Raw genomic sequence first — 20,492 nt, 5'->3', positions numbered from 1 at the left:
GGAATTCTGGGCCCCTTTTGTCCCAAATCTCTCCTTCCCTCACCAGTCACCCACTCACTCCCCAGAGCCCCACTCCTTTTCTGAAACAGCCCTTCCCCTGCTGCATCTGATAAGTAATTGAGTCTGACACCCCTCCAGGTGCAACAAAGTGAGCTATTTGAGCTTTCCGACTCTTGTTAACCCTTGTCTACCAATGTGAGGTTTATACATCCCATCACATACCCTAACATATAAGAACTGCAGGAATCTCAGTGGATGTACTGACACCAAAGTCAAGAATGCAGTTCAGCAGAGCATCTAAGCACATGCTTAAAGTTAAGCACGGAGATGGACTGCTGAATCAGAGCTCTTGATAGTGCCTGGAAAAATCATGGAGCAGGTCATCAAGGAATCAATTCTGAAGCACTTAGAGGAGAGGAAAGTGATAAGGAACAGTCAGCATGGATTCACCAAGGGCAAGTCATGCCTGACTAACCTAATTGCCTTCTATGAGGAGATAACTGGGTCTGTGAATGAGGGGAAAGCAGTGGATGTGTTATTCCTTGACTTCAGCAAAGCTTTTGATACAGTCTCCCACAGTATTCTTGCCAGCAAGTTAAAGAAGTGTGGGCTGGATGATTGGACTATAAGGTGGATAGAAAACTGGCTAGATCGTCAGGCTCAACGGGTAGTGATCAACGGCTCCACGTCTAGTTGGCAGCGGTTTCAAGTGGAGTGCCCCAAAGGTTGGTCCTGGGGCTGGTTTTGTTCAATATCTTCATTAATGATCTAGAGGATGGCGTGGACTGCACTCTCAGCAAGTTTGCAGATGACACTAAACTTGGAGGACTGGTAGATACGCTGGAGGGTAGGTATAGGATACAGAGGGACCTAGACAAATTAGAGGACTGGGCCAAAAGAAACCTGATGAGGTTCAACAAGGACAAGTGCAGAGTCCTGCACTTAGGACAGAAGAATCCCATTCACTGTTACAAATTAGAGACCGAATGGCTAGGCAGCAGTTCTGCAGAAAAGGACCTAGGGGTTACAGTGGATGAGAAGCTGGATATGAGTCAACAGTGTGCCCTTGTTGCCAAGAAGGCTAACGGCATTTTGGGCTGTATAAGTAGGGGCATTGCTAGCAGATGGAGGGATGTGATCATTCCCCTCCATTCGACATTGATGAGTCCTCATCTGGAGTACTGTGTCCAGTTTTGGGCCCCACACACAAAGAAGATGGAAAAAAATTGAAAAAGTCCAGAGGCAAAAAAAAAAAAATTAGGGGGAGCAGCACATGACTGAGGAGAGAGAGGAAACTGAACTGGGATTGTGTTTAGTGCAGAAGAGAAAAAGAAGGAGAGATTTTTGCTGCTTCTTTTTCAAATACCTGGGGGGGGGGGGATGATGGATCTATCTCTCAGTGGTTGGTACCTGATGACAGAAGTTGCCGTGGGATAGGTTTAGGTTTGATATTGGAAAAAACTTTTCCAGAGAGTGGTGAAGCACTGGAATGGGTTACCTAGGAGGTGGGTGGAATCTCCTCCCTAGAGGTTTTTTTTTAGGTCAGGCAGATTGGTCCTGCTTTGAGCAGGGGGTTGGACTAGATGACCTCCTGAGGTCCCTTCCAACCCTGATATTCTATGATTCTATGATTCTATAGTGATTTGCACAATGGAAATGCAACTGAGTACTAACTGCAAATGAGCTCCTGAGCACCAGTAAAACATCCATTCATTATACTAGCTCCGTCAAAGCCAAAACACACAAGTCCCTTGAGAGGCACTCCTGTGTTTGCAGCTCAATTAATATCTTTTTCGCTATGCCTCTTCCAGTCCTATTGATTTCAGTAAACCCTCCTCCCCGAAGTCCTCTAAGATGACATTATTGTGCAAATAATTTAAGCAAAGGGTTTGTTCCTTCCGTTTCTTCAGTGTTAGTTGTTTAAATCTGCAACTACATCACAAACTTTGAATTGCTGATGTGTTTCATAAGTGTCTGATGTCTTGCCAAGAACACTGGGTAAGCTAACTATGCACTGTTTGTTTCCAGGACCGCAGTTTAGAGGATTCTAGCTTCTTGTCACTAATCGTGACAAGCACACAGCAAATTTCCCACAGGATTCCAGCACGGTGAGGTGGCTGAGCCTTAGTTTAAACAGAGCTCCCTCTCTGTATCAAAGAGTGAACTGCACCACATCCATGAGCAAGAACAGCCTGTATAATGAGTGGATTGCCAATAGACTCAGAGGGACTTTCATGACCCCCCCTTTCCTTTGTTTGTGGTTACATGGGAGGGAGGCCTTGAAACATTTTTCTGTTGTAACATAGCATCATGTCATGAGAGAGGTTGAGAACCATGGCCCTATATAATCTTATACAGAATCTTGCTGTTCTTCCTAACCTTATTATGCCAAATCTAACTGAGTGGACTTCAAATATCAGGCTCCCAGTCACAGAGTGAAACACACATGAAAGATTAAGGGCTGCTTGACTGTCATGACTCAGCAAGTGATTGAAGGAGCAGGGGCATGTTGTCTTTTTCCAGCTGAAAGACACAAGAGGAAAGGTTTCTGGGGACTGCAGCTGGTGTTCATCAGGGAAATTGCTTTCTGTTACACTTCATGAGTTTTTGTGTGTTTGAGTAATAAATTGTACCCTCAGACAAGGGCCTGAAACAGATGTGGGCATAACACTGATTCTTCCCAGGGCTGGTAAGAGAGACCACCCATGTATATTCCCTCTTAACCCCCACGTGAAAGTTCTATATAAAGTTCTGTTTTGCTATGATTCAAGATTATAGCTGGTATTTTATGGAGGTGCATGAAGGACTTTTTCACAATAACCCCAAATGTGTGAACCATGTTTCTGTTGCCCCCAAAACCCACTATAGTTGCTTAAAACCCCTTCTGAACACTTGAATAAATAAACTGTCTGGTCATTCTTTGGAACATGCTCGTGATGAAAATACCATTTCCCCGTAACCTTTTGGATAACGTTTGTGATGAAGTGAAGCATAATATGGCTGCAACCTGGCACTGTTGTACATAGCAGAACATCAGGGTGTTAAGGTTGCTATTCAAAAATAGTCCAGCATCCTTTGCAGACAGTCTTGATGGGGCAGGTTCAAGTAGTTTCATTAGTGATTCTGGAGCACGTGTGTCTGGGAGGTGAGAAGAAGAGATTTCAGTTGCTGAAAACAGAGAAGAGGCTGGAGTAGACAAATGACAAGGTAATACAAGTGCAGAAGCATCTGAAAATGGGATGACCCAAGAGGATAATTAAAGTGCTAAAACCGGAGCACATGTCAATGGAGACAGTTTGTCTGGTAGTCATGATTCTGATTCTTTAGTATGTCTCAACGGGGTGGGCTTGTCAGTCAGTCTGGTTGTATAGTCCAGCATTGCTTGTCTTTTAACCTTTTCTTCTGTGCAGGTGGCATTTTCCTGAAGGCAGCATGAATTGAATTAAAAATAAATAGGCTGAAATCAGCCAATTATCTATTCCAAAGCCATGCTGGCAAAAATTTCCCCTTTAAAAAAGTTTCCTTATTTGGATTTATAAAATAATAATAATAAAGATAATAAATAAAGTGCCTTTCTAAAAGCCCTAGGCAACCTGCTATTATTTAGATACACATACCAGGTGAGATTCTCCTGCCAACCCAGTCTCCATATGCCTCCCTATTGGTGTATGGGGACTGTAAACACTGCTCTGCTTGGAAGTCTCTTCAAAGGTGAGGGGGGTTTGCTAGGGATGAAAGGGCACATCTCCAATAGCACATTACACTAGGGAGAGGCTGAGTCATTACCCAAGAGGCTACTTTAAATTAGAACAAGCCCTGGGGCTGCTGTAATTTACACTGAGGTCTCATCAGTTCCCAGCTAGCCTAGAATCCAGGCAGTGGAAAGGTGACATAAAACCATCCTTGCCCTTCTGCCTCTTGGGCTGCTTTTTCTATGCTATGTTTTCAAGAAAGACATTGACAATAGTCCCCACAAAGTATATAATCTGTCTTCCCAAAGAATATAGCCATAAGCAAATTAGTCTAATCATAATAGCCAGCTGATGCTTCACTCTGTCTCAGAACCTATCCTTCAATAAATCCACCTTCCCCAAAGCCCCGAAAAAGAGCCGGGCTTCGCCACAAGCTGCAATATTGTTCAATCTCAGACAAAGCTCAGGCGGGCAGTAAAACCAAAGTTATTGTTTTAAGGGAAAGGCATTCATTATAAGAGAGTGTGTTTGTGCTAGAGGAAAAAAAAATCAAACCATGTTATGAATGTGAATCCTTCCTGCATCTTCAAACATTGCTTAAGGCATGAACAAGGCTCTACCATCCCTGTCCTTTGCATGCAAGATTTGTAAAACCTAAATTTAAGTAATGACTGTTCTTAAAAATAAACCTTATGTGTTCTTTCTTTCATTCTTTCTTTGCTGCCATTTACTCTTTTCTGGATGGGGTGATTTGCTTGAAGTCCTCCATTCTTTTCTGTATAAGTAATCTTGAATCCTTGAGGAGCACTGCTACTTCAAGTAGTATTGTGGGCTAAAGGGTGATCACATTGGGCGGCAGTGTAGCTTAGTGGATGTGGGACTTGGACAGCTTGGTTCTGCTACTGGCCTGCCTGGTAATTTTGGATGAGTCATTTTGCCGCTCTGTGCCTCAGTTTCCCCATCTGTAAAATGGGGATAATGATACTGCCCTCCTTTTGAAAGTTCTTTCAGGTCTACTGATGAAAAGTGCTACCTAAGAGCTAGATGTTGTTTATTATTATTTATTTATTAATAAAGAAGCGATCTCTGGAAATGCCAAGGCTGGTGTCCTGTTCTCAACCCGTCTTTCACCTGGCTAGTGAAAGGAATAGTTAATAGTGGTGACAGTTAACTCTTCAGAGTAAATACCTCATTGAGATGAAGGTGAGGAATTCACACTTCTGGTTATAGCTGTCCCTACTAATTCAGGATATCATCCTGCATACAATCCTGACAAAAGTGAGTAGCTCCTTTATCCACAGTGAAGCTATTGACATGAGCCTATTCACATGGACCCAAGCCCTTAAATGCTAGTGAACTTTCCATAGTTTGGGATGCCTTTTAAACTTAATTCACTGTATTTGTAGTCAAAGGACATTCTCAAAGGTCTTTCTCTTGATCTCCTATAAAAGGATCGATTGTTTTGCATTTCACACTTTGGCCTCACTCATCGCTTTTCAGATGGATTTTCCTTACACACCTGTGGCTTTAGGCAATAAACCAAAACATGCTATTCGGACAGTTTTATATCTCCATGTCCAAGCTCTAAACTATCCATTTTAAATTTTAATGAAGATCAGCTTGTTTCTACTTGAGATACACTGGATGATTATAATTCTACTCTTGCCACTTAATTGATTTGCTTGTTTGGTTGCACTGCATAGAGTTATTAAAACCTTTTAGACTGACAAACTTTAGTATAAATCTGATATACAGTATTATATTCCACACAAAGGAGAATAACGCCCAAAGCTTTTGACACCAGCACTCAGGTTGCTTGCATTTTTCTTAAAACATACATCCATCCTCTCTGTGTTCTTGTGTAAATTGAAATAATATACTATTTAATCGCACAACCGTAAATTAAATATGTCTCACCTGACAAACCAGAGTAAAAACGTATCCCAGATGAAAGCCTGCAGGACAGCTGCATGTGGGTGGGGTTGGGAGAGAGACTGCATGGAGCCTTCCATTTGATGTTGCAGTCCTATTAAGGGGCTACCTACAGCATGGCTAAGGAGCAGAGGGATGGTGCACAGCTGATGCCATCAGACCCAGTGCAACGCTCACTGCAGCATGCATTCCTGGGAGCTCCCAGGAGGGAATCTCATAGACTCCAAGGTCAGAAGAAGGACCACTATGATCAAGTCATCTGACCTCCTGTATAACACAGGCCACAGAACTTCCTCAAAACAATTCCGCATTGAACTACAGCATATACTTTAGAAAAATATTCAATCTTGACAGTGATGCAGAATCCACCACCACCTTTGGTAAGTTGTTTCAATGGTTAATGACCCTCCCCAAATCAGCCAGAATTATTGTGAACTTCTGCTGAGCTCCTGCATTGTGGGATTGGGATTTTAGCTTTGAGTAAATATGGGCTTTACTATTTGTCCTAAAGGTCAAGTAATTCTGGACATATCATATCAATAGATAGGGTGACCAGATGTCCTGATTTTATAGGGACAATCCCGATTTTTGGGTCTTTTTCTTATATAGGCTCCTATTACCCCACATTTCCTGTCCCAATTTTTCACATTTGCTGTCTGGTCACCCTATCAATAGAGGAAGCAATTCTGAGTCAGGGGTCATCTACTACAGAGGCCCTGAATCTGTCCCTACTTGTGTTAAGGTATGACAAGAGTGCACCAGCTGACCTTTCTACAGCAGCACTGCACTGGAAAGAGAGGTGTGCTTTGAGGTGGCTATGATCCACTTGTTTATTGTAGGGTTTAAAGTTCAGTGGCCTGAGAACATTTAGCTATGCTTGCTGTTAATATGTTCTGTTTAAAACAAATAAAAGGAAGTTCTTCTTCACGCAGCGCACAGTCAACTTGTGGAACTCCTTACCTGAGGAGGTTGTGAAGGCTAGGACTATAACAATGTTTAAGAGGGGACTGGATAAATTCATGGTGGCTAAGTCCATAAATGGCTATTAGCCAGGATGGGTAAGAATGGTGTCCCTAGCCTCTGTTTGTCAGAGGATGGAGATGGATGGCAGGAGAGAGATCACTTGATCATTGCCTGTTAGGTTCACTCCCTCAGGGGCACCTGGCATTGGCCACTGTCGGTAGACAGATACTGGGCTAGATGGACCTTTGGTCTGACCCGGTACGGCCTTTCTTATGTTCTTATGTCCATATTGTATCAGTACAAACCACACAAGCATTTCATGTGGAACAGTGTGATACCAAACAAGCCGCTTCTGAAGGACCTTTGTGACTGTCTTGTGATTTATTTATATTATGGCCCCAATGAAGATCAGGACCCCATTGTGCTAAGCCTAGTACAGATGCATAGGAAGAGGCAATCTGTGCTCTGTTCATGTTATAATCTAACTAGAGAAGACAGAAAAGGATGGGAGAAGAGGAGTCATAGCTCTGTTTTCTAGGTACAGACAGATTTAAGGGCTAGATTTACAAAAGGACTTAGGACTTAACTGCCACTTTAGGTGCCTACATCCCAGAATCAGGCCCCATTGGAATTCACAACTCCCCGCTCAGCTGCCCCTAAACCTTGTAGGTATCTAAATTTGCTTGGTCCCTAAATTTTGCAGTAAAAGGTCCCTAGGCACCTATCTATTTGCCTGTGTGCATGTGTGTCAGGAATCCTAAGTCCCAGAGTGATGCACAAAGCTAGGCATTCCTCCACTTAACTCACCTACAGGGCCCGATCCAGTAAGAGTGCTAACTGGATCTGGATTGGGCCCCTATAGATGAGCTCACACAAAACAGGGGGTGAACTTCTCTAATAAATTCTAGACCAGGGTTAGGATACTAGATAAATTCATGGAGGTTAAGTCCATTAATGGCTATTAGCCAGGATGGGTAAGGAATGGTGTCCCTCGCCTCTGTTTGTCAGAGGGTGGAGATGGACGGCAGGAGAGAGATCACTTGATCATTACCTGTTAGGTTCACACCCTCTGGGGCACCTGATATTGGCCACTGTTGGTAGACAGGATACTGGGATGGATGGACCTTTGGTCTGACCCAGTATGGCCATTCTTATGTTCTTATGTTCACTGTGGGATGTGGAAGACTCCATTTCAAATCTCCCCCTCTCCACCTGAGAGGGAGAAAGAATTTGAACAGGGATCAGCCTCATTCTCTCCTGTTGAACCTGTGAATAAATAATTTTAAAAAGTCACTGAAGTGAGGATCCTGGATCCTGGTCTCCCACCTCTCACGTGAGTTCTCTAACTACCAGATTACAGAGTCATTATCGTGCTTGTGTCCTTTCTCTGGCATGATAATGCTTTCAGTATTTATTCAGAGTGCAACAGCTTCAACAGGAGAGATTGACGGAGCCTCCCTGCAGTTGGGATATCCCAAAGTTTAGTGCAGTGGTTCTCAACCTTTCCAGACTACTGTACCCTTTTCAGGAGTCTGATTTGTCTTGTGTACTCCAAGTTTCACTCATTTAAAAACTCTCTGGCCACCCAGCTCTGAAGGCAGCAATGCCATCAGCCACAGCGCAGAAGTAAGGGTGGCATGGTATGGTATTTCCACCCTTACTTCTGAGTTGCTGCTTGTGGTGGCTGCTGGCTGGGGCATTGATATTGTTTGCGGCATGGGAGAATTATTTTTTTTAATCCCGCTCCAATCCCATCCCGCCCTGCAATACCCACTCCCATTCGCTCCTGCATTGTTGAATTTTTATTTTTCTCCTGCTGTTATGGCAATGGGTCCAGCGGGACCCCTGGGTTCCCAGTCCTGCTGCATGGCTGTAGAGCCTGTTGTAAAACTAGGCAAATAAGATGAGTTGATGTACCCCAAGAGTGCACATACCACTGGTTGAGAACTACTGGCTTAGTGGTTACAGGTGGCAGATCCCACTTCAAATCCTTTCACTCCACTCAGGCAGAGGGGGGACTTGAATTGAGGGGCTCCCACATCCTGGGTGAGTACTCTCACCATTGAACTAAAAATTATGAGGGAGGGCTGCTGCCCCAAACTCTTGCAAAAATGTCATAGGCGCCTATTGCTAAGAGCAGGTTTGCAGCTGAGAATCCCAAGCAGAGGGAGGAGCCTCCCTGTAACCCAGACATAGATGCCTACCTTTGAGATGGATGGGGCTTAGGACACCCTTTGGTTTGGCATCTCCTATTGTGCTGGCTTTTGTGAATCCCATTCTGAGATGTCATCTTCCTCCATTCATTGTACAGGCAGCCTAGGTACCAAACTCAGGCTTTGTGAAGTCCAGTGATTTCCTGGACAACAAAGCATCACCATGCCCAAGTTATTTGTGAATTTAGCCCTAAGTGGTTTGCCCATTATAATACAAGATGTCTGCAACAGATCCTGGAATCATCCCAAATTCCGCACTCATGTTCCCAAACACACACAGTCTTCAACAACTGTCTCCAATGAAAAGTTGCCTTTTTATAAGAACTTTTTTCCCCACATGCCATTCTAGGGCTGGCTGTTTAAATTTAATAGAGTTAAAGCTCTACAGCAGGAATCGGCAACCTTTGGCATGCAGCTTGCCAGGATAAGCACCCTGGCAGGCCGGGCTGATTTGTTTACCTGCCATATCTGCAGGTTTGACTGATCACGGCTCCCAGTGGCCGCGGTTTGCCACTCCAGGCCAATGGGGGCGGCGGGAAGCAGCGGCCAGCACATCCCTCGGCCTGCGCCGTTTCCCATGCCAAAGGTTGCCGATCCCTGCTCTACAGCCCTAGTGTAGGTATTTTTGTAACTAGCAGCTTCTGGCTGAATATTTTTCTCCCACTTTCTTCCAGCTGGTAAGTACCTATTATATTTCTCTCTGGTTTCCTTTGCTAGTTGCAGCAAATTCCTGCATTATTCAAACTTAATAATCCACTAGCAGGAAATTGGAATGGGAATTGCATATGTCTGTGTTTGTTTGAAATTGCTTTTTTGGTAGCAACATTAGTTTGGTTTTTACCTACTTCTGTAGCTAGAGGGTTTTTGTTAATACTATGCCTGTGGTGGCTGAACACCTTAAAGAATTAAATATGCTATGTGAATGCTCTACTTGGAAACCTAATTTTTTCATTTCCCCCCATTACACCCCCTTTCCCCTGATCCTAATAGGCAAGTAGGAGTAGCTAAAATGTCTTCCCTCTCTTCCTGCCCTTCCTTGTATTTAAGTGCCCCATTCTGAGTGTATGCAAATTCATTGGTGTGTGTACATAGCTACTGGATTGTGTGAGAGCACAGGTGGTAGGGGAGGTTACACTGAACAAGTGGGGTTGCACTTTGTCCTGAACATTGTCAGGTTTGTCCTCATTCTCAGGTGTTCTGGAATGAAGAACTGTAGTGTCAGCTGAAAAGTCTCTGTCTGCTGCTCCCATCAGTCTTACTTTATTAATTGAGAGATTCATCATCTCTGAGAATCACAGCTGCTTCAGGAGATTGTAGTCATGGTCTTTGTATGAGCTTGGGACCAAGCTATCTCAGATTGTGAAGATTAGAACTTGAAACTCAATGCGCAGCCAGCGCAACTGTCTGAGCATTAGCAAGACATGTTCCAATTGACCTGCATTTATCATGCTGTGTTTGGCAATAGCTTGAGGGGTGAGGTATTTTTAGTAGCTGTGGATTCCTTCATAAGTACAGTCAATTACAATAATTGAATCTGAAAGTCACAAGTGCATGGATCTCCATAGCCAGGTCTGCATCTGACAGAATAGGTTGTAACCTTCTGACCAGTCAAAGGAGGAAGAAGTGTTGTTTTTGTTGCTCTTGCTATTTGGGTGTCTAGTATTAGAGGAGTCCAGGAGGGACAGGCTTGAGGCTGTTGTTGCTGCCAACTCTCATTTTCAAATATTATCAAATAGAAAAAAGGCTACCTTCTGGCATTATTTTAAGTAATTTAAAAACTGAAAGTGGTGCAATCTTCCTCAATCCCTTTGAGATGTTTGTTTTAGTTAGTTTTTTCAAAATAAACATTTGCTCTTCAAAGGCTGTGTTCAGGAAATGTGCATGATATGATGTCTGTGTGAGGATTTGGTGATTAAAAGTAACAGTGGTCTTCAAGCTTGGGACTATTGTAACTCCTCTTGTTGGTATTGACAAGAATCTGCGGTAGGGCTGACTCATGTTTTCTTTCCTGGGACATCGGGAAGTGACGTTTTAAAAACTGAGTTGGGCTTCATTTTGTTGTGTGACATTGATGGCCAGATCATAAGCTGGTAAAAACTGAAGCCAATTGAGTTGCATCCATTTATGCCAGTTGAAAATCTAGCCCTTATGAGATTTTATCTTTTTGTTGGGGGGAGGGTGACTTTCCTTTATTTTAATTTGATTTTGATATACAACATATATTCACTGGGTTGACCATTACAGGAATCCTCTCCCATTAATCCTTAATTTGGGGGTAGAAGGAAACAACCTTTGTTGCTTTTGCCCACAATGTCTTTTCAAATTACAGCCCTGTGTTACTTCTTCCAGATCTTTTTTTAATCATGGAAAAGGTTTTAGAAAATTTCCATCCGGTTGCAGATTTGCTACTATCTGAAAGAGAATTCTAAATGAATACAACTCTTAAAATATGTACATAAAGAAAATGAAACTGAAATAAGGCTATATAAAAGTCTTATTTGATGGCTTCATTTCATTAAGAAAAACAAAAAGTTCTGATTACAGAGTATAGATTATACATGAATATATAAAATATTTTTCAACAAACTTTTGATTATTGCTGAGCATTTCCTTTTTTAACCTTAGAAATTTTGTTTTAGTGGGCAAAAAAAGGAAAACAATGTATATAATTTAAATCTGATTTCTCTTTATTTCCTCTAAATTGTTCAACAAAGGTTGTCCTTCCTGACAAAATATCCTGGACCTGTTTCATGTATGCTCCTGCTATCTAAATCAGTGGTTTTCAACCTTTTTTCATTTGTGAACCCCTAAAAATTTTTGAATGGAGGTGCATGCGGACACCTTCGGAAATCTTAGACATAGTCTGCGGACCCCCCAGGGGTCTGCGTACCACAGGTTGAAAACCACTGATCTAGATGGAAAGGTGAAATTTTGCAGAGACTAGTAGTGGAACAGCGGCGGGGGAGGAGGGAGAAATGCTTTTTTCCCCCCAAAGTGAATCTCTAGCAAGTGCTTTTTGACATTAACTTGGCATGAAAGCTGACCAGTATGAATATGAAACTGAGAATTGGACAACAGCAGTCTAGTAAAATTTTGAAGAAACATAATTGGACAAGTTCGGGACATATCATCAGAATACAATTAAATCAACTGACAAGATAGACTTTTTATTGGAATCCCTGTGGGTGGGAGAAGTTTTGTACAGCCTGCCTTTGCCAGCAGATGGGAGCTAATAAAGAGCTACTGTGTAAGATTGTTTCTTTAGGGATGGCAGAGATGCTGACAATTAGAAGAGAATGATTGAGAGGTATTGCAAATGCTTTGCCAGTTTCAGCAGCACTCGAAGCACTAAAACTTGGGCATTAATATTTCCGGCACTAGTATTGAGTTTCTGAGATATTTCATTCATAATGGCAAGGCCAATGTTGCTTTGACATAGATTTCTACAGTAAAAACCTACCTATGAGTATATGCAGGTTTAGATTAGAAGTGGAAAGCAAGATCACTCCACTTATGCTTGGTCTTCAACAACCAGATATTCCAAAGTGCAATTTCACGAATAATCAGGGAACCTGTTGCTAATCCCTGTGGATATGGCACCTAATAACATGGTATAAAGTAATACTTTGAATGGAGTTGCTGGTTATTTTAGATCACCTTTGAATAATTATGGGAATTGAGTTGAAACCAAAGATCTCACTGATATTATCAAGACTAGTCGCTCTAAAAAAGCATAGTGAAATGTAATACTCTTGACAGTAGAAAGCTGGTCACATTGGCTGCATATAAGGTGAATCTACTGAGCATTGTCTAGGCCACAAACACAACTTTTCAATGCAGCATTTCAGCACCTCTATTGTCACTAGTGCTGCTTGTATGTTCTGAAAACTGAAATATAGTAATGCTATAAAGGAAAACAACATTTGATTTATAATAGTTTGCAGCTCACAACAGCTTGCAAATAGGAGAGCTATTTTTGCCCCTAGAAGAGAAGTGTCCCTTCAGAAGTCTGGTAGAAAGCTGGTGATTATAAGAGGCTCGGTCCTACATACCTCATTTGTCCTAAGTAAGGAGTGTGGAATAACTCCCCAAAGCAGCAAGAGTTTTATCCTGCAAGATACTGAGTGTCCTCCACTCCCATTGCATCACTCGGAATTCGGGTTCTCAGCATCTCTCACGTGATGCTAAGTACCTCACAGTATGATATCCAAAAAGAAAGGAATAAAGGAAAAATAGAATAAATCTCCAAATGCAAAAAAACCCCAAATCAGTAGAGGCAAAAATAGAAAATACATCTATAATAACAGGAGGAAGCAAAGGACAATTCTAAGTAGTGAAATTTCAGCACAGTTGTAGAAATCATTAGCATTACAAATTATGCACTGGTACATACAACTTATCCCAAAGTGTCCTTGTATCTGATTATTGAGAAATCTTGCACAAAACACAAGCCTCATATCAAAAATATGAAAAAGCAAACAAAATAATGTGATCCGTAACCTGAAAAACAAGTAAGACTGATCCCACTAGGTTCAGGAAAGAAGAAACCAGCAATATTTAGCACAGAGAAGCTGCAAATAACACAAAAGTTTAAAGATGTGCCTGTTTTTTAAGAAAAAAGAAAACAAAGGATAAATGATGATGAGAAATTAGGATTTGCCTTACTGGATTAAACTAGATCATCTAGTCCAATATCTTGCCTCCAACTGACCTGTAGCAAGATGCTTCAGATAAAGGTGCAAAAAGCTCATTAGTGGACAATTGTGGAATGACTACATCATAGGAGAAGTTTCTTCTTAATGTTCAGCAGTTAGCTGCTGTCTTAATGTCCTGAAGAATAAGGTCATATCCTAATATATTTTTAATTTATGTGATATAATTGTGGATGTTTATCCATATAAATGCCTAATCTTTTAAATCCTACTTAGCTCTTGTAATCAATTCTGTTTTATGGCAATGTGTTCCACAAGTTACTTCTAACCATATACAGTAAACTTGCTTGCTTTTCTGGGGGCATGTCAGGGCATGGCCTTTGGAGGTGGTTGCAGGCAGCTGAAATTTATAGTAACTCTGAGGCTACTCCAGTTTATGTCAGGGGCTGAACTGGCTCCAGGGAATTGGGGATTACTGGATGCAAATATGGTATAGAGCTGCTGCTCAGCCAGATGTGCTTTATCAGGGATTCACCATGGGATCTTAAAATCAAGCTGGGTTCTTTTTTCTCACATATCTACTGTAAGAAAAGTTTTCTAGGTCAAATTCTGCCTTGAGTTACACCAGTACAAAACCATTGGGCCCTCAGTAACCTAGGACCTATGCAACCTTTTCATCGTCAGTTGATTTGCACAATCGTAATTGTTTGTAACTTAGTAAACAACTATGTTGATGGACAAGAAAAAAATGGAATCCAACTCACTCTCTTACAGTCATCCTAGCTGTGTAGTGCTAACACGAGTAATGAGCATTAAAACATGCTTCTCACTAAAGACATAGGGATGCCTGGAGACACACACAGACCAGAACTGCTAAGTAAATTGGTATCATTTTTACACAGTCACTTTAAAGAACAATTCTACTACAAAAAGTTTAGATTCCCTGTCTGTGAAAGAAGGAAAAGGGGGACTGGGGTCTAATAATCATTACCAACCTCAAAGAGGTTTTGTGGGAATTGAGTAATGCTCTTTGTTAAATAACTTCAAAGACTGTTGCTTGCTCAAAATTCACAAAGCACTCATTTGTATTTTCTTAACAAAATATTTTATTGGCTAGGCTTATAACGCCTTCCTCTCAACTTGATGGTATTATTGTATCTGTCTGGCTGTCAAACTGTAACTTCTGAATTCTGCAGCCAATTAATTCCAAAATTTCTGAGAATATTCTAGGCATCAATGGACAAAACGCTATTGATGGGGAGGGGGCCGGAAATGGGGAATACATGGAATCCCTGCCATCTATTTAGCACAGCCACAGCTTCAAGTGCCCCTTGGTTTGATCTTTCTGGTATAACAATACTTTTGCTCATCCTCCTAATAGAGTTTATCATGGTGATACTCTGAATGATTTATCTCCCAGCCAGTTAATAAGCTGGGAGGGCAGAGGGGGTATGCCATAGCCTCTGGCATGGGGATGAGTGGGTGGAGAGCATGGGGAATGGGGGCACATAGATCCCTTGTTGGGAGAGAATCTGGGGGCCCTGCTATGCTGAGAGCGTGGCACAGTGTTCCTAGCATAGGGGGAGTGGGGATGAGGGACAGAAAGAGACCCAGGGAAGGGGTAAATTCGAGAAAGGAGTACTCATAGAACCCCTGGAAGTGGGGGAAGATTGGGAGAAAGAGAAGAATGGGTGATCAACAGAACTCCTGGTATGTGTGTGTGTGAGAGAGATTGGGAGACCCTTGGGTTGGGGGGGAGGGAAAATTGTTTTTCAGTTCAGGTGTGGGAAAGATGAAACACAAAGTGAAAGGGGAAAATAGAAAAGAAGCAAAATGCCAGGTTTTGCTAGTGACTCTGCCAAGTTACAGCAGTATGAGTGAACATGCTTTTGCATGTGGGAGTTATCTGAATGCTAGACCTTGGCAAGCGACCACATGTTTCAACTTGCTCTGCCCTATCAGACTAAAAAAAAAAAAAAAAGCTTAAATCCTCTTATTTTTCAAAGTGTCTGCATTAAAACACATCACTCTACCTCTTCATTGCACATTGAGAGAAACTTTGGCTCTGATTTAGGTACATGAGCACATTTCTAACTAAGCATGTGACCAGTTGTCTTTGACTTCAAGCTAGGAATATACTGAAGTACAGAATATGTAATGCTAAGAGAATTTTTGAAAGGGATCTTAAACCTTATTCTTTGGCATTTAAGTCAGTCTCTAACTATTAGAGATGCAAATGAGATGTAAAGTGGGGGACAGCTTACGCCACATCTGGTGCCTCTGGTGATATTCTTCTGCCTTTCTCTGAAGCATCTGGTGCTGGGCACTGTCAGAGACAGAATTCTGGACTAAGTGTCTCACATCCAGTATGGGAATTCCTGAGTTGCTCACTGGGGTCTATCACACAACTGAAGGCTTTGTCTTGCTAACTTGTATTATTTCTGCCTTTGCTGTGGAAAAGGGGCATTGTATAAAACAACATTCCATTCTGTTTTGCATTTTTATATTTTTCTGTCTACAACATACTACAATTCTGCCTACCGCTGTTCCAGTCACTCCAGATCTGATCTAATTTGGATGAGGATTACCTGTTTAGGTAGAGATGCAAACAATTAAAACATAAATCCAAGATTTCTCTATGTAATTAAAGAAAAGTAAGTCATTTTAAGAAATAGGATTGCAGTATGTAAGTTAATTTAAAGGAAGAAAGCAGGAAAGAGGAGAAAAAAGTGGAGGGAAGGGAGATAATTTGCTAAAGAATTCTTACTCCCTCTACTGAGTAAAGAAATGGAGGGGAAAAAGTGGGAGGAGAGCAGTGAGAAGAGGCATTTGGATGCCATGGAGATGGGTACAGTATAAAAATCTAGATACTGTAGATCAGTAGGTGGTAGGTTGATATTAAACTCCTGCCAGCCAGAAATTGGTTTTATGCAGGGCAGCAGTGTAAAGAAAAGACAGTAAGAATTGTTGTAGTCTCTTCTGCACTATTTCTGGTCCTGATGTAGAAAATGGGCAATAAATTGCCCTAGGGGCCTGATTCTCCATTCTTCTACACTAGGGAGCAAATAATTGAGTTCTAAAGCTTTAGTCTGTCTCCTGTACACTTGCTTTTTCTTTAATGTCTGCTTTGTTTTTCTTAATTTCAGTCTAATTTGATTGAAAAATCAAGCTCTCCTAAGAAATACGTAATGCTTCTTCATGGGTTCGGAATTTTGCAGAATTTTTTTTTTGCCTGAATAGGAAGGAACTAAATGTTCAGCTTTGGTACAAGATAATTCAATAAGACTGTGTGTTTTCTAAACTCCGGATCTGTGTAACACTGCTTTGAAAGATTGTCCCTTTTCATTTTAGGATTTCTTTGTTCTCTGCTTCTGGTTTTTCACTCTCGGTACCTAAACTCTGATGCTGTTATTTATATCCATAGGTATAAAGAAAATGTCATAGTTCAGATTTATTACATTGTACTTAAAAAAAAAACCCTCCATGAAATGTAATAGAACAATTTCAGTTTTCTGAAAATTATGGTAATAATAATGCTATTCTTTTAAAACTCAAGTTTCCAGCTGTTTTATGAATTGGTATAAAAACACTTGGATATTTAAGTCCAAATCCTGTTCCCCTTACTTATTTAAGTAGTCCCACTGAAGCCAATGGGACCATTTCTATGATTAGGTTAAGTAGGATTTGGCCTCTGGTCTGCAGGTCTCTATGACAGTAATAAGTAGTGCCATAGGAAAATACTTACTGTAACTTACCTACTTAGAAGTATATTGCATACAAAAGAACGTGTATTAAAGAACATGATTTTAGCTTGCAAAGGCAATCACTCAAAAGTCCAGAAATGGCAGCTTTGCAGTTGCGTGTTCAACCTTAATTCTGTCCCCTGGTGTCCTATGTCCAATTAAGTGAATTAGGCTAGGGTCCTGTGGAAAAAATAGTATGTGATCATGTCGTTAGAGACTGTATCCTAATGCATATGCATAAAGGTACAGTATTAAAGTTGCACAGGCAACAGTAAATCTTTTGTGTCTCAGTTTCAGGGTAACTGCACCTGTCTCTGCGATCCCTTGAGGGCACCCACATAAGGTTTCTGGCTCCCAGCTGTCACCTCTCTTGGGTGTAAACCCAAAGGAAGCCAATTAAAAACTATTAAAGTACTTGACAGCCTCATTTATATCTATCCCTGCAGTATCTAGGTGCTGATCCCTCAAGACCCACTGAAGTCCTTTCAAATATCACAAAAACCTGCCTTTGAACTGAAAGGAGACCAACGCTGCCACTCTCAGAAGATGTCAGCCTTGAATTAAAAGATTAACTACATTATCTGGCAGCACTGTTACCATGGGAGGATGGCGATGGGCAGGAGGAGTGGGCATGTACTGGGGAGTGGTTGGGAGGAGCCCAACCTGGCCCTCTTTCTTCCCTCAAATGCATTGAAAGTTGGGGAAGCTCCTCTCACATGTCCCCTGTATGGCAGCTCCCAGGCATTCCCATTGTAGTATTTGTGGGGCTGCTGCTGTTTTGCGGGCAGTGCAAACCTGGGTCTTTGGAATTGTTGTGTTCAGCTATTCTTTTGGCACACTGCCAAAACTTTCCTCAAGCAATAAATGCAAATAAATTGCAAGAACTTTTTCTAGTTGAAAGTATGCAAAACTAACACAATGGCAATGCCAGCTCCCCCTTGATGCTATTTTGCCAAAACAAACAAACAAACCCCTCAACAGTTATAGCATGACTGGTGTCTTCTGAGAGTGGCAGTGTTCTCCTTTCAGTCAGAGCTTAATCAGGCTTTTCTGATACTTGCAAGGAGTTCAGTGAGTCTTAAGTGATCAGCACCTAGGTATGGCAGGGATAGATATAAAGAAGGCTGTCAAATACCTTAATAGTTTCTAATTGGCTTCCTTTTGGAGTAGCAGTGGCAGATTTATTAAGTTTTCAGCCACAGTTACAGTTAGGTTGATAGCACTTGAATAGTCACCTTTTTTCTGAGCATATCAGAGTGCTTTATGATAATGGATTAAGCCTCCTGACCCCATGAAAGAGGTACCTATTATCCCCATTTTTATGATAGAGGTTTTGTGATTTGCACAGGTCATGCAGCTAATCAGTGGCAAAGGTGAGAAGAGCCTAACTCCTAACACTCAAGTTCTCTGCTCTAATCATTAGCCATGCCCCTTCTCTGCCACATACATCAACAGGACATAGCGTGCCAAGTTCCCTGCTGAGCATTTTGGGATCTTGGTATTTGCCAGCTTCTCTCTTTTACAAAGACAGGAGATGCAACTAGTATTCTCAAACGTGACATGTAATGTTTGCTGTTCCTCTATCTGCAGTTTATAAGAAATCTTGTCCATCTTTAAACAAGTAAAGGTATTTTCTCTTTCCATATGAGGTAATAGTGTACCAGAGTGTCCTGTCCGTTGCAAACAGAGTGTAGTGTGGTGGCGGTCATTCCTCCCACTCTGGCTCAGAGGGAGGCCACACCTCCTCACTAAACAGAGTATCTTTATTATGAAGTATGTCGTCTTAGGGATTGTGACAAGTTTTCTGTGCTTTCCAAAAGAGGGCAGAGATGTAGAATCAGATGGCTTTTGTGGTTCATCTCAGTAAAGTCAGGGATAAATTGAGAGGCCCAATCTTACATCTTTTGGGTTAGGCAGATCACCTCTACATCCAAACAATCAGAAAAATTGTCTTTTCCCTTGGTGACCTTTCAGATTCTCACAGTTTTAAAGAAAGGACAGTTTTTTACTGAAATCACTTAAGTGTGTAACATCTCTTCAGAAGATTCTGTATTAGGGGAAGTTCCAGCGCACAGCACATTGAGTTTATAACTTGCTGTACCAGACGACTGGAAGGTAAATAATGTAACACTGATTTTCAAAAAAGAGCTCCAAAGGTGACCCTGTCAATTATAGGCCAGTAAGCCTAACTTCAGTACCAAGCAAATTGGTGGAAACTATATTAGGGCACAGAATTATCAGGTTCATAGATAAACATGATTTGTTGGGAAGAGGCAACACATTTTTGTAAAGGGAATTAATGTTTCACCAGTCTGTTAGAATTCTTTGAGGGAGTCAACAAGACTGTGGACAAGTCTAACAGAAAATAGCGTAATGCCACTATATAAATCCATAGGATGCTCTGCTTGCCCCATATAAAAAATGATATAGTGGAACTGGAAAAGATTCAGAGAAGGACAACAAAGTTGATCAAGGGTATGCAGTGGCTTCCATATGAGGAGAGACTAGAAAGATTAGGGGTTTCCAGGGCCTTTTATATTCTCTCTCTTGGGGGTGGAAACCCCTGTGTTCTCCTGTGCAAAATCACAACAACAAGATGGAGTCTGTAGCCACCTGGGCAAGTCACATGTCTATGAATGATTCAGCTTTTTGCAGGCCAATGCGGTTGTTCACATGTTAGTTTGAATGTTCCCAGGAAAGCTCAGATGTGGATTGGCATCTCCCAAAGTCCATTGTCAGTTAAGTGTTTCTTGATTGGGCACTTACTGAGGGCTGGTCCACACTAAGAAGCGGGGTCGAACTAGGGTACGCAAATTCAGCTACGTGAATAGCGTAGCTGAATTCGAAGTACCCTAGTTCGAACTACTCACCCGTCCAGACACCGCGGAATCGAAGTCCGCGGCTCCAAGGTCGACTCCGCCACCGCCGTTTGCAGTGGTGGAGTACCGGAGTCGACCGCGGCGCTTCCGGAGTTCGAACTATCGCGTCCAGATTAGACGCGATAGTTCGAACTCCGAGAAGTCGAACTCACCGCGTCGACCCGGCTGGTAAATGTAGACTAGCCCTGAGAATAGTTCTTTCTCAAGAAGCTGACCAAATGCTTCACTGAGGCTACTTAGAATCAAACAATATTCATAAGTTCAAAAAAAAAAAGATACACATACAGACAGCATAATCATAACCAGCAAACTACAACCTTTCCATAGACACCCCGCTTGGCCTTCTCTGTACAAGAACTGGTGCAACCATAGGACCCTGGTTGCAACAATGATCTATATGGTCACAGTTTATGTCAAA

Source organism: Mauremys reevesii, linkage group 3 (genome assembly GCF_016161935.1).
Source record: "Mauremys reevesii isolate NIE-2019 linkage group 3, ASM1616193v1, whole genome shotgun sequence".
Taxonomy (NCBI): Eukaryota; Metazoa; Chordata; order Testudines; family Geoemydidae; genus Mauremys; species Mauremys reevesii.
Note: the sequence above shows the minus strand (reverse complement) of the source record.